We start from the raw sequence: 10,516 nt of genomic DNA, 5'->3' as shown, positions 1-10,516 counted from the left end.
GAGGATAGTTGGAGTTCATCCAACGCTCCATCATTCCTACTAGCAACCGATCTGAAGTGAATGTGGATCGGGCCATCATGATCCATAGTATCATGAATGGGGAGGAAGTAGAAGTTCATGAGATCATACCTCTAAAACTCTACAAGGTGGCTGACAAGTCATCCACCTTGGCAAGGTTAGCCTTTTCTCGTCTAATTTGTCACCTATGCAATTTGGCTGGGATTGACATAGACAGAGACATCCTCATTGAAGAGGACAAGCCCATCACAAAGAAAAGGATGGAGCAAACAAGAGAGCCCATTCATGGACCTCAACAAGAGCATAAGGAGGATCCTCATCAAGAAATCCCTGGGATACCTCAAGGGATGCAATTTTCTCCACACAACTATTGGGAACAACTCAACACCTCATTGGAAGGCTTGAGTTACAACATGGACCAACTAAGGGTGGAGCACCAAGAGCACTCCATCATTCTCCCTGAGATTAGAGAATATCAAAGAGCTATGAGGGAGGAGCAACAAAAACAAGGAAGAGACATAGAGGAGCTTAGGCATTCCATTGGTTCTTCAAGAGGAAGACGCCACCCTCACTAAGGTGGACTCATTCCTTAATCTCCTTGTCTATTTATTTTTCTGTTTTCGGTTTTTATGCTTATTGTGTCATCTATATTTGTGTCTTCATTACATGATCATTAGTGTCTAGTGTCTATGTCTTAAGGCTACGAATAATTCCATGAATCCTTCACCTCTCTTAAATGAAAAATGTGCTTAATTATAAAAGAACAAGAAGTACTTGGATTTCAAATTTTATCTTGAAACTAGTTTAATTATTTTGATGTGGTGGTAATACTTTTTCTTCTCTGAATGAATGCTTGAACAGTGCATATTTTTTATCTTGTTGTTTATGAATGTTAAAATTGTTGGCTCTTGAAGGAATGATGAACAAAGAAAAATGTTATTGATAATCTGAAAAATCATGAAAATTGATTCTTGAAGCAAGAAAAAGCATTGAATAAGAAAGCTTGCGAAAAAAAGTGGCAAAAATTAAAAGAAAAAGAAAGAAAAAGAAAAAATAAGCAGAAAAATCCAATAGCCCTTAAAACCAAAAGGCAAGGGTAAAAAGGATCCAAGGCTTTGAGCATTAATGGATAGGAGGGCCCAAGGAAATAAAATCCAGGCCTAAGCGGCTAAACTAAGCTGTCCCTAACCATGTGCTTGTGGCATGCAGGTCCAAGTGAAAAGCTTGAGACTGAGTGGTTAAAGTCGTGATCCAAAGCAAAAAGAGTGTGCTTAAGAACTTTGGACACCTCTAACTGGGGACTTTAGCAAAGCTAAGTCACAATCTAAAAAGGTTCACCAGTTAAGTGTCTGTGGCATTTATGTATCCTGTGATAATACTGGAAAACAAAGTGCTTAGTGCCACGGCCAAGACACATAAAGTAGCTGTGTTCAAGAATCAACATACTGAACTAGGAGAATCAATAACACTATTTGAAACTCTGAGTTCCTATAGATGCCAATCATTCTGAACTTCAAAGGATAAAGTGAGATGTCAAAACTGTTCAGAAGCAAAAAGCTACTAGCCCTGCTCATCTAATTGGGACTAAGTTTCATTGATAATGTGGGATTCATTGTATATTCTCTTCTTTTTATCCTATTTTGTTTTCAGTTTCTTGGGGACAAGCAACAATTTAAGTTTGGTGTTGTGATGAGCGGATAATTTAGACGCTTTTTGGCATTGTTTTTACATAGTTTTTAGTAGGATTTAGTTAGTTTTTAGTATATTTTTATTAGTTTTTAAGCAAAAATCATATTTCTGGACTTTACTATGAGTTTGTGTGTTTTTCTGTGATTTCAGGTATTTTCTGGCTGAAATTGAGGGACCTGAGCAAAAATCTGATTCAGAGGCTGAAGAAGGACTACTGATGTTGTTGGATTCTGACCTCCCTACACTCGAAATAGACTTTTTGGAGCTAAAGAAGTTCAAATGGCGCGCTCTCAACTACGTTGGAAAGTAGACATCTAGGGCTTTCTAGAAATCTATAATAGTCCATACTTTGCTCGAGTTTAAACGACACAAACTGGCGTTTAACGCCAGCTTTCTGCCCTATTCTGGCGTTAAATGCCAGAAACAAGTTGCAAAGCAGAGTCAAACGCCAAAAACAAGTTACAAACTGGCGTTTAACTCCAAGGAAGACCTCTACACGTGAAAGCTTCAATGCTCAGCCCAAGCACACACCAACTGGGTCCAGAAGTGAATTTCTGCATCATTTACTCATTTCTGTAACCCTAGTAACTAGTTTAGTATAAATAGAACTTTTTACTATTGTATTAGACATCTTGGTATATATCTTTGATTAGTTTATGCGATCTTAGACATTGGGGGCTGGCCATTCGGCCATGCCTATACCTTTATCACTTATGTATTTTCAACGGTGGAGTTTCTACACACCATAGATTAAGGGTGTGGAGCTCTGCTGTTCCTCGAGTATTAATGAAATTACTACTGTTTTCTATTCAATTCATGCTTATTCTTATTCTAAGATATTCATTTATACTTCAACCTGATGAATGTGATGATCCGTGTCACTCATCACTATTCTCACTTATGAACGCGTGCCTGACAAACACTTCCGTTCTACCTGCGAAAGCTAGAGTGTGTATCTCTTGGATTCCTGGTCCACGACGCATGATTGCCTCTCCTGACAACAGAGCCTTCCATTCCGTGAGATCAGAGTCTTCGTGGTATAAGCTAGAATCCATTGGCAGCATTCTTGAGATCCGGAAATTCTAAACCTTGTCTGTGGTATTCCGAGTAGGATCTGGGATGGGATGACTGTGACGAGCTTCAAACTCATGACTGTAGGGCGTGGTGACAGACGCTGATGAGCGGATAATTTGTACGCTTTTTGGCATTGTTTTTAGTATGTTTTTAGTATGTTTTAGTTAGTTTTTAGTATATTTTTATTAGTTTTTAGTTAAAATTCACTTTTCTGGACTTTACTATGAGTTTGTGTGTTTTTCTGTGATTCCAGGTATTTTCTGGCTGAAATTGAGGGACTTGAGCAAAAATCTGATTCAGAGACTGAAAAGGACTGCAGATGCTGTTGGATTCTGACCTCCCTGCACTCGAAGTGGATTTTCTGGAGCTACAGAAGCCCAATTGGTGTGCTCTCAACGGCGTTGGAAAGTAGACATCCTGGGCTTTCCAGCAATGTATAATAGTCCATACTTTGCCCGATATTTGATGGCCCAAATTGGCGTTCCAAATCAGCTCAAAACTGCCCGGCGTTAAACACCGGAACTGGCACAAGAATGGGAGTTAAACGCCCAAACTGGCATAAAAGCTGGCGTTTAACTCCAAGAAGAGTCTCTACACGAAAATGCTTCAATGCTCAGCCCAAGCACACAACAAGTGGGCCCGGAAGTGGATTTTTACGTCTTTTTACTCATCTTTGTAATTCTTAAGCTACTAGTTCCCTATAAGTAGGACCTTTTGCTATTGTATTTTTCATCTGGGGACATCTAGTTCTTAGATCATTGGGGGCTGGCCTCACGGCCATGCCTAGACCTTGTTCTTATGTATTTTCAACGGTGGAGTTTCTACACACCATAGATTAAGATGTGGAGCTCTGCTGTACCTCGAGTATTAATGCAATTACTATTGTTCTTCTATTCAATTCAGCTTGTTCTTGTTCCAAGATATTCATTCGCACTCAAGAACTTGATGAATGTGATGATTATGTGACGCTCATCATCATTCTCACTTATGAACGCGTGACTGACAACCACCTCCGTTCTACAAGCAAACAAGGCTCTAATGTTTATCTCTTGGGTTCTTTAATCGGAATCTTCGTGGTATAAGCTAGAATTGATAGTGGCATTCAAGAGAATCCGGAAGGTCTAAACCTTGTCTGTGGTATTCTGAGTAGGATTCAATGATTGAATGACTGTGACGAGCTTCAAAGTCGCGATTGTGGGGCGTTAGTGACAGACGCAAAAGAATCACTGGATTCTATTCCGACATGATCGAGAACCGACAGCTGGATAGCCGTGCCGTGACAGGGTGCGTTGAACATTTCCACTGAGAGGACGGGACTGTAGCCAATGACAACGGTGATGCCCAACATACAGCTTGCCATGGAAAGGAGTAAGAAGGATTGGATGAAGACAGTAGGAAAGCAGAGAGACGGAAGGGACAAAGCATCTCCATACGCTTATCTGAAGTTCTCACCAATGAATTGCATAAGTATCTCTATCCTTATCTTTATGTTTTATTCATACATCATCCATAACCATTCGAGTCTGCCTGACTAAGATTTACAAGGTGACCATAGCTTGCTTCATACCAACAATCTCCGTGGGATCGACCCTTACTCGCGTAAGGTTTATTACTTGGACGACCCAGTACACTTGCTGGTTAGTTGTGCGAAGTTGTGTTTATGCCATGGTATTGAGCACCAAGTCTTTGGGGCTATTACTAGGGATTATTTGAATTGTGAAAAGTAGTGATCACAATTTCGTGCACCAAGTTTTTGGCGCCGTTGCCGGGGATTGTTTCGAGTATGGACAACTGACGGTGCATCTTGTTGCTTAGATTAGGTATTTATCTTCAGAGTTCTTAAGAATGAATTCTAGTGTTTCAAGGTGATGTTCTTATCATCATCAAAGCTGATTGATTCTTATCAATTTAGCTCTTGAATGCAATGTCCTGCTGAAGCTTGGCTAACCATGTCTAATTCCTTTAGACTAAAGCTTTAGATTAACATTGCATGATTCCTGGAATCCTCATTAAGAATTTTGATACCTTTATTTTCTTCTTCCACTTAATTTTCGAAAAATCCAAAAAATTACAAAATCATAAAAAACCCAAAAATATTTTATGTTTCTTGTTGAGTCTAGTGTCTCATTTTAAGTTTGGTGTCTTGCATGCATTGTTTATTTGATCTTGGTTCTATTTTCAAGTCAATAATACAGGGAACTGAAGATTCAGTACATGCAGCAGAGGAATTATACAAAAAAAGCTGGGCGTTCAAAACGCCCAGTGAAGAAGGCAGACTGGCGTTTAAACGCCAGCCAGGGTGCCTGGCTGGGCGTTTAACGCCCAAAAGGATAGTGCTTTGGGCGTTAAACGCCAGAATGTGCACCATTCTGGGTGTTTAACGCCAGGATGGCACAAGAGTGAAGATTCTGTTTTTAATTCAAATTTTTTTTTTCAAATTTTCAAAGTTTTTCAAAATCAAATCTTTTTCAAATCATATCTTTTCAATCAAATCTTTTCAAATCAATTTCTTTCCTTTTTCAAAAATACTTACTAACAATTAATGATTTGATCCAATATTTCAAGTATGTTGCCTTTTCTGTTGAGAAAGGTTTAATGTTTGAATCATATCTTTTCTTGTTAGGCAAGTCATTAATTTTTTTAAAATCAAATCTTTTTAAATTGTTTTTCAAATCATATCTTTTCAATCACATATTTTTAAAACCATAACTTTTCAATCATATCTTCTTAATCATATCTTTTTTAAAATAGTTTTCAATCATATCTTTTTGATTTCTAATTTCAAAATCTTTTTCAAAAATCACTTGATTTCTTTTCCACTCTTAGTTTTCGAAAATCAATTATTATTTTTCAAAATGTTTTTTAAAATCTTATACTTAATTTTCGAAAATTTCTTCCCTTCTTCTCACATCCTTCTATTTATGGACTAACACTATTCCTTAATGCACAATTCGAACTCCATCTATCTTGATAAGTTCGAATTCTTCTACTTCTTCCTTCTATTTTTCTTTTCCTCTGACACCTCAAGGAATCTCTATACTGTGACATAGAGGATTCCATATTTTCTTGTTCTCTTCTCTTTCATATGAGCAGGAGCAAAGACAAAAGCATTCTTGTTGAGGCTGACCCTGAACCTGAAAGGACCTTGAAGCGAAAGCTAAGAGAAGCTAAGACACAACTCTCTGTAGAGGACCTAACAGAAATCTTCAAAGAAGAAGAACCCATGGCAGCCGAGAAAAACAACAATACCAACAATGCAAGGAAGGTGCTGGGTGACTTTACTGCACCTACTCCCGACTTCTATGGGAGAAGCATCTCTATCCCTGCCATTGGAGCAAACAACTTTGAGCTTAAGCCTCAATTAGTTTCTCTAATACAACAGAATTGCAAGTTCCATGGACTTCCATTGGAAGATCCTCATCAGTTTTTAGCTGAATTCTTGCAAATCTGTGACACTGTCAAGACTAATGGGGTTGACCCTGAGGTCTAGAGACTTATGCTATTCCCTTTTGCTGTAAGAGACAGAGCTAGGATATGGTTTGACTCACAACCTAAAGAAAGCCTGAACTCTTGGGAAAAGCTAGTCAATGCCTTCTTGGCAAAGTTCTTTCCACCTCAAAAACTGAGTAAGCTTAGAGTGGAAGTCCAAACCTTCAGACAGAAGGAAGGTGAATCCCTCTATGAAGCTTGGGAAAGATACAAGCAATTGATCAAAAAATGTCCCTCTGACATGCTTTCTGAATGGAGCATCATAGGTATTTTCTATGATGGTCTTTCTGAACTGTCCAAGATGTCATTGGATAGCTCTGCTGGAGGATCTCTTCATCTGAAGAAGACGCCTACAAAAGCTCAAGAACTAATTGAAATGGTTGCAAATAACCAATTCATGTATACTTCTGAAAGGAATCCTGTGAACAATGGGACAAATCAGAAGAAAAGAGTTCTTGAGATTGATACTCTGAATGCCATATTGGCTCAGAACAAGATATTGACTCAGCAAGTCAATTTGATTTCTCAAAGTCTGTCTGGAATGCAAAATGCACCAGGCAGTACTAAGGATGCTTCATCTGAAGAAGAAGCTTATAATCCTGAGAACCCTTCAATGGAAGAGGTGAATTACATGGGAGAACCCTATGGAAACACCTATAATTCTTCATGGAGAAATCATCCAAATCTCTCATGGAAGGATCAACAGAGACCTCAACAAGGTTTCAACAACAATAATGGTGGAAGAAACAGGTTTAGCAATAGCAAGCCTTTTCCATCATCTTCTCAGCAACAGACAGAGATTCTAAGCAGAACCACTATGACTTAGCAACCATGGTCTCTGATCTAATCAAAACCACTCAAAGTTTCATGACTGAAACAAAGTCCTCCATTAGAAATTTGGGGGCACAAGTGGAACAGTTGAGCAAGATAATTACTGAACTCCCTCCTAGTACTCTTCCAAGCAATACAGAAGAAAATCCAAAAGGAGAGTGCAAGGCCATCCACATGACCGAACTTGGAGAGGATGAAGAGGCAGTGAACGCCACTGAGGAAGACCTCAATGGGCGTCCACTGACCTCCAATGAGTTCCCTAATGAGGAACCATGGGAATCTGAGGCTCACACTGAGACCATAGAGATTCCATTGGATTTACTTCTGCCAATTATGAGCTCTGATGAGTATTCTTCCTCTGAAGAGGATGAGTATGTCACTGAAGAGCAAGTTGCTAAATACCTTGGAGCAATCATGAAGCTAAATGACAAGTTATTTGGTAATGAGACTTGGGAGAACGAACCTCCTTTGCTCACCAAAGAACTGGATGACTTGTCCAGGCAGAAATTACCTCAAAAGAAACAAGATCCTGGGAAGTTTTCATTACCTTGTACCATAGGCACCATGACCTTCAAGAAGGCTCTGTGTGACTTAGGGTCAAGTGTAAACCTCATGCCTCTCTCTGTAATGGAGAAGCTAGGGATCTTTGAGGTACAAGCTGCAAGAATCTCACTAGAGATGGCAGACAATTCAAGAAAACAAGCTCATGGACTTGTAGAGGATGTTCTGGTGAAGATGGAAGACCATTACATCCCTGCTGATTTCATAGTCCTAGAGACTGGGAAGTGCATGGATGAATCCATCATCCTTGGCAGACCCTTCCTAGCCACAGCAAAGGCTGTGATTGATGTGGACAGAGGAGAATTGATCATTCAAGTGAATGAAGAATCCTTTGTGTTTAAGGCTCAAGGATATCCCTCTGTCACCATAGAGAGGAAGCATGAAGAGCTTCTCTCAAAGCAGAGCCAAACAGAGTCCCCACAGTCAAACTCTAAGTTTGGTGTTGGGAGGCCACAACCAAATTCTAAGTTTAGTGTTGAACCCCTACATTCAAACTCTAAGTTTGGTGTTGGGAGGTTCCAAAATTGCTCTGAGCAACTGTGAGGCTCCATGAGAGCCCTCTGTCAAGCTACTGACATTAAAGAAGCGCTTGTTGGGAGGCAACCCAATTCTATTATATCTATCTATTTTCCTTTGTCATTTTATGTTTTCTGTAGGTTGATGATCATGAGAAGTCACAAAATCAATTGAAAAAGAAAAAATAGAATGAAAAACAGAAAGAAAAATAGCACACCCTAGAGGAGAACTTGCTGGCGTTTAAACGCCAGTGAAGCTAGCAAATGGGCGTTTAACGCCCAGTCTGGCACCATTCTGGGCGTTTAACGCCAGAAAGGGGCACCAGACTGGCGTTAAATGCCAGGAAAGGGCAAGAAGCTGGCGTTAAACACCAGAAATGGGCACCAGCCCGGCGTTTAACGCCAGAATTAGCAAAGGGTGCATTTTTGCACGCCACTTGGTGCAGGGTTGAATTTTCCTTGACACCTCAGGATCTGTGGACCCCACAGGATCCCCACCTACCCCACCACCCTCTCTCTTCTTCTTCACCCATTCACCAATCACCTCAACACCTCTTCCCCAAAAATCCCTCACCTATCAAATCCCACTATTCTCTTCACCACTCACATCCATCCTTTATAAAACCTCACCTACCTTACCATTCAAAAATTCAAACCACTTTCCCTCCCAAACCCACCTTTACATGACCGAACCCCACCCCTCTCTCCACCCCTATATAAACCCATCTTCACTCCTTCATTTTCACACAACCTAAACACTACTTCTCCCCCTTTTGGCCGAACCACAAAGCCACCTCCATCTCCTCCATTTTCTTTTTCTTCTACTCTCTTCTTTCTTCTTTTGCTCGAGGACGAGCAAACTTTTAAGTTTGGTGTGGTAAAAGTATTGCTTTTTGTTTTTCCATAACCATTTATAGAATCTAAGGCCGGAGAAACCTCTAGAAAGAGGAAAGGGAAGGCAAAAGCTTCCACCTCCGAGTCATGGGAGATGGAGAGATTCATCTCAAGGGTGCATCAAGACCACTTTTATGAAGTTGTGGCCTTGAAGAAGGTGATCCCCAAGGTCCCTTTTCAAACTCAAAAAAGGTCAACTTTAATCAAAGGTTGGACCAAGTCCTCACAGACATTTGTGAAGAGGGCGCCCAAAGGAAGAGAGATTCAAGAGGGAAGCCGGTTCAACTGAGAAGATATGACCTCAAGCCCATCACTAAGAAAAGGATGGAGCAAGCATGAGGAGATTCCTCCTCATGAAATCCCTGAGATACCTCAAGGGATGCACTTTCCTCCACAAAACTATTGGGAGCAAATCAACACCTCCCTAGGAGAATTGAGTTCCAACATGGGACAACCAAGGGTGGAGCACCAAGAACATTCCATTCTCCTCCATGAAATTAGAGAAGATCAAAGAATCATGAGAGAGGAGAAACAAAGGCAAGGAAGAGACATTGAGGAGCTCAAGCACTCCATAAGATCTTCAAGAGGAAGAACAAGCCGCCATCACTAAGGTAGACCCGTTCTTTAATCTCCTTGTTCTTTATTTTCCTGTTTTTCGAAAATTATGCTTATGTTTATCTATGTTTGTATCTTATGATCATTAGTGTCTTAGTGTCTATGCCTTAAAGTTATGAATGTCCTATGAATCCACCACCTTTCTTAAATGAAAAATGTTTTAATTACAAAAGAACAAGAAGTACATGATTTCGAATTCATCCTTAAAACTAGCTTAATTATTTTGATGTGGTGACAATACTTTTTGTTTTCTGAATGTATGCTTGAACAGTGCATATATCTTTTGAATTTGTTGTTCATGAATGTTAAAGTTGTTGGCTCTTGAAAGAATGATGAAAAAGGAGACATGTTACTGAGGATCTGAAAAATCATAAAAATGATTCTTGAAGCAAGAAAAAGCAGTGAATTCAAAAAAAAAAAGAAAAAAGAAAAAAGAGAAAAACGAAAGAAAAAAAGGAGAAAAGAAAAAGAAAAAATGAAGTTGTGATCCAAGGCAAAAAGAGTGTGCTTAAGAACCCTAGACACCTCTAATTGGGGACTCTAGCATAGCTGAGTCACGATCTGAAAAGGTTCACCCAATTATGTGTCTGTGGCATGTATGTATCCGGTGGTAATACTGGAAAACAGAGTGCTTTGGGCCACGGCCAAGACTCATAAAGTAGCTGTGTTCAAGAATCATCATACTTAACTAGGAGAATCAATAACACTATCTGGATTTTGAGTTCCTATAGAAGCCAATCATTCTGAATTTCAAAGGATAGAGTGAGATGCCAAAACTGTTCAGAAGCAAAAAGCTAAAAGTCCCACTCATCTAATTGGAGCTAAGTTTC

The 10,516-nt window shown here is 39.7% G+C and overlaps 1 non-coding gene across 1 annotated transcript; it reads right to left on the bottom strand.

The window, feature by feature from the left end:
• Positions 1 to 6,409: 6,409 nt before the first annotated feature.
• LOC130955106 (small nucleolar RNA R71) lies at positions 6,410 to 6,517 on the bottom strand. Its single transcript, XR_009076598.1, has one exon. It is a non-coding gene; the product is annotated as a small nucleolar RNA R71 (small nucleolar RNA).
• Between the last annotated feature and the right edge of the window lie 3,999 nt (positions 6,518 to 10,516).

Source organism: Arachis stenosperma, chromosome 1 (assembly GCF_014773155.1).
Source record: "Arachis stenosperma cultivar V10309 chromosome 1, arast.V10309.gnm1.PFL2, whole genome shotgun sequence".
Taxonomy (NCBI): Eukaryota; Viridiplantae; Streptophyta; class Magnoliopsida; order Fabales; family Fabaceae; genus Arachis; species Arachis stenosperma.
This window is presented reverse-complemented; position numbering and strand designations above follow the sequence as displayed.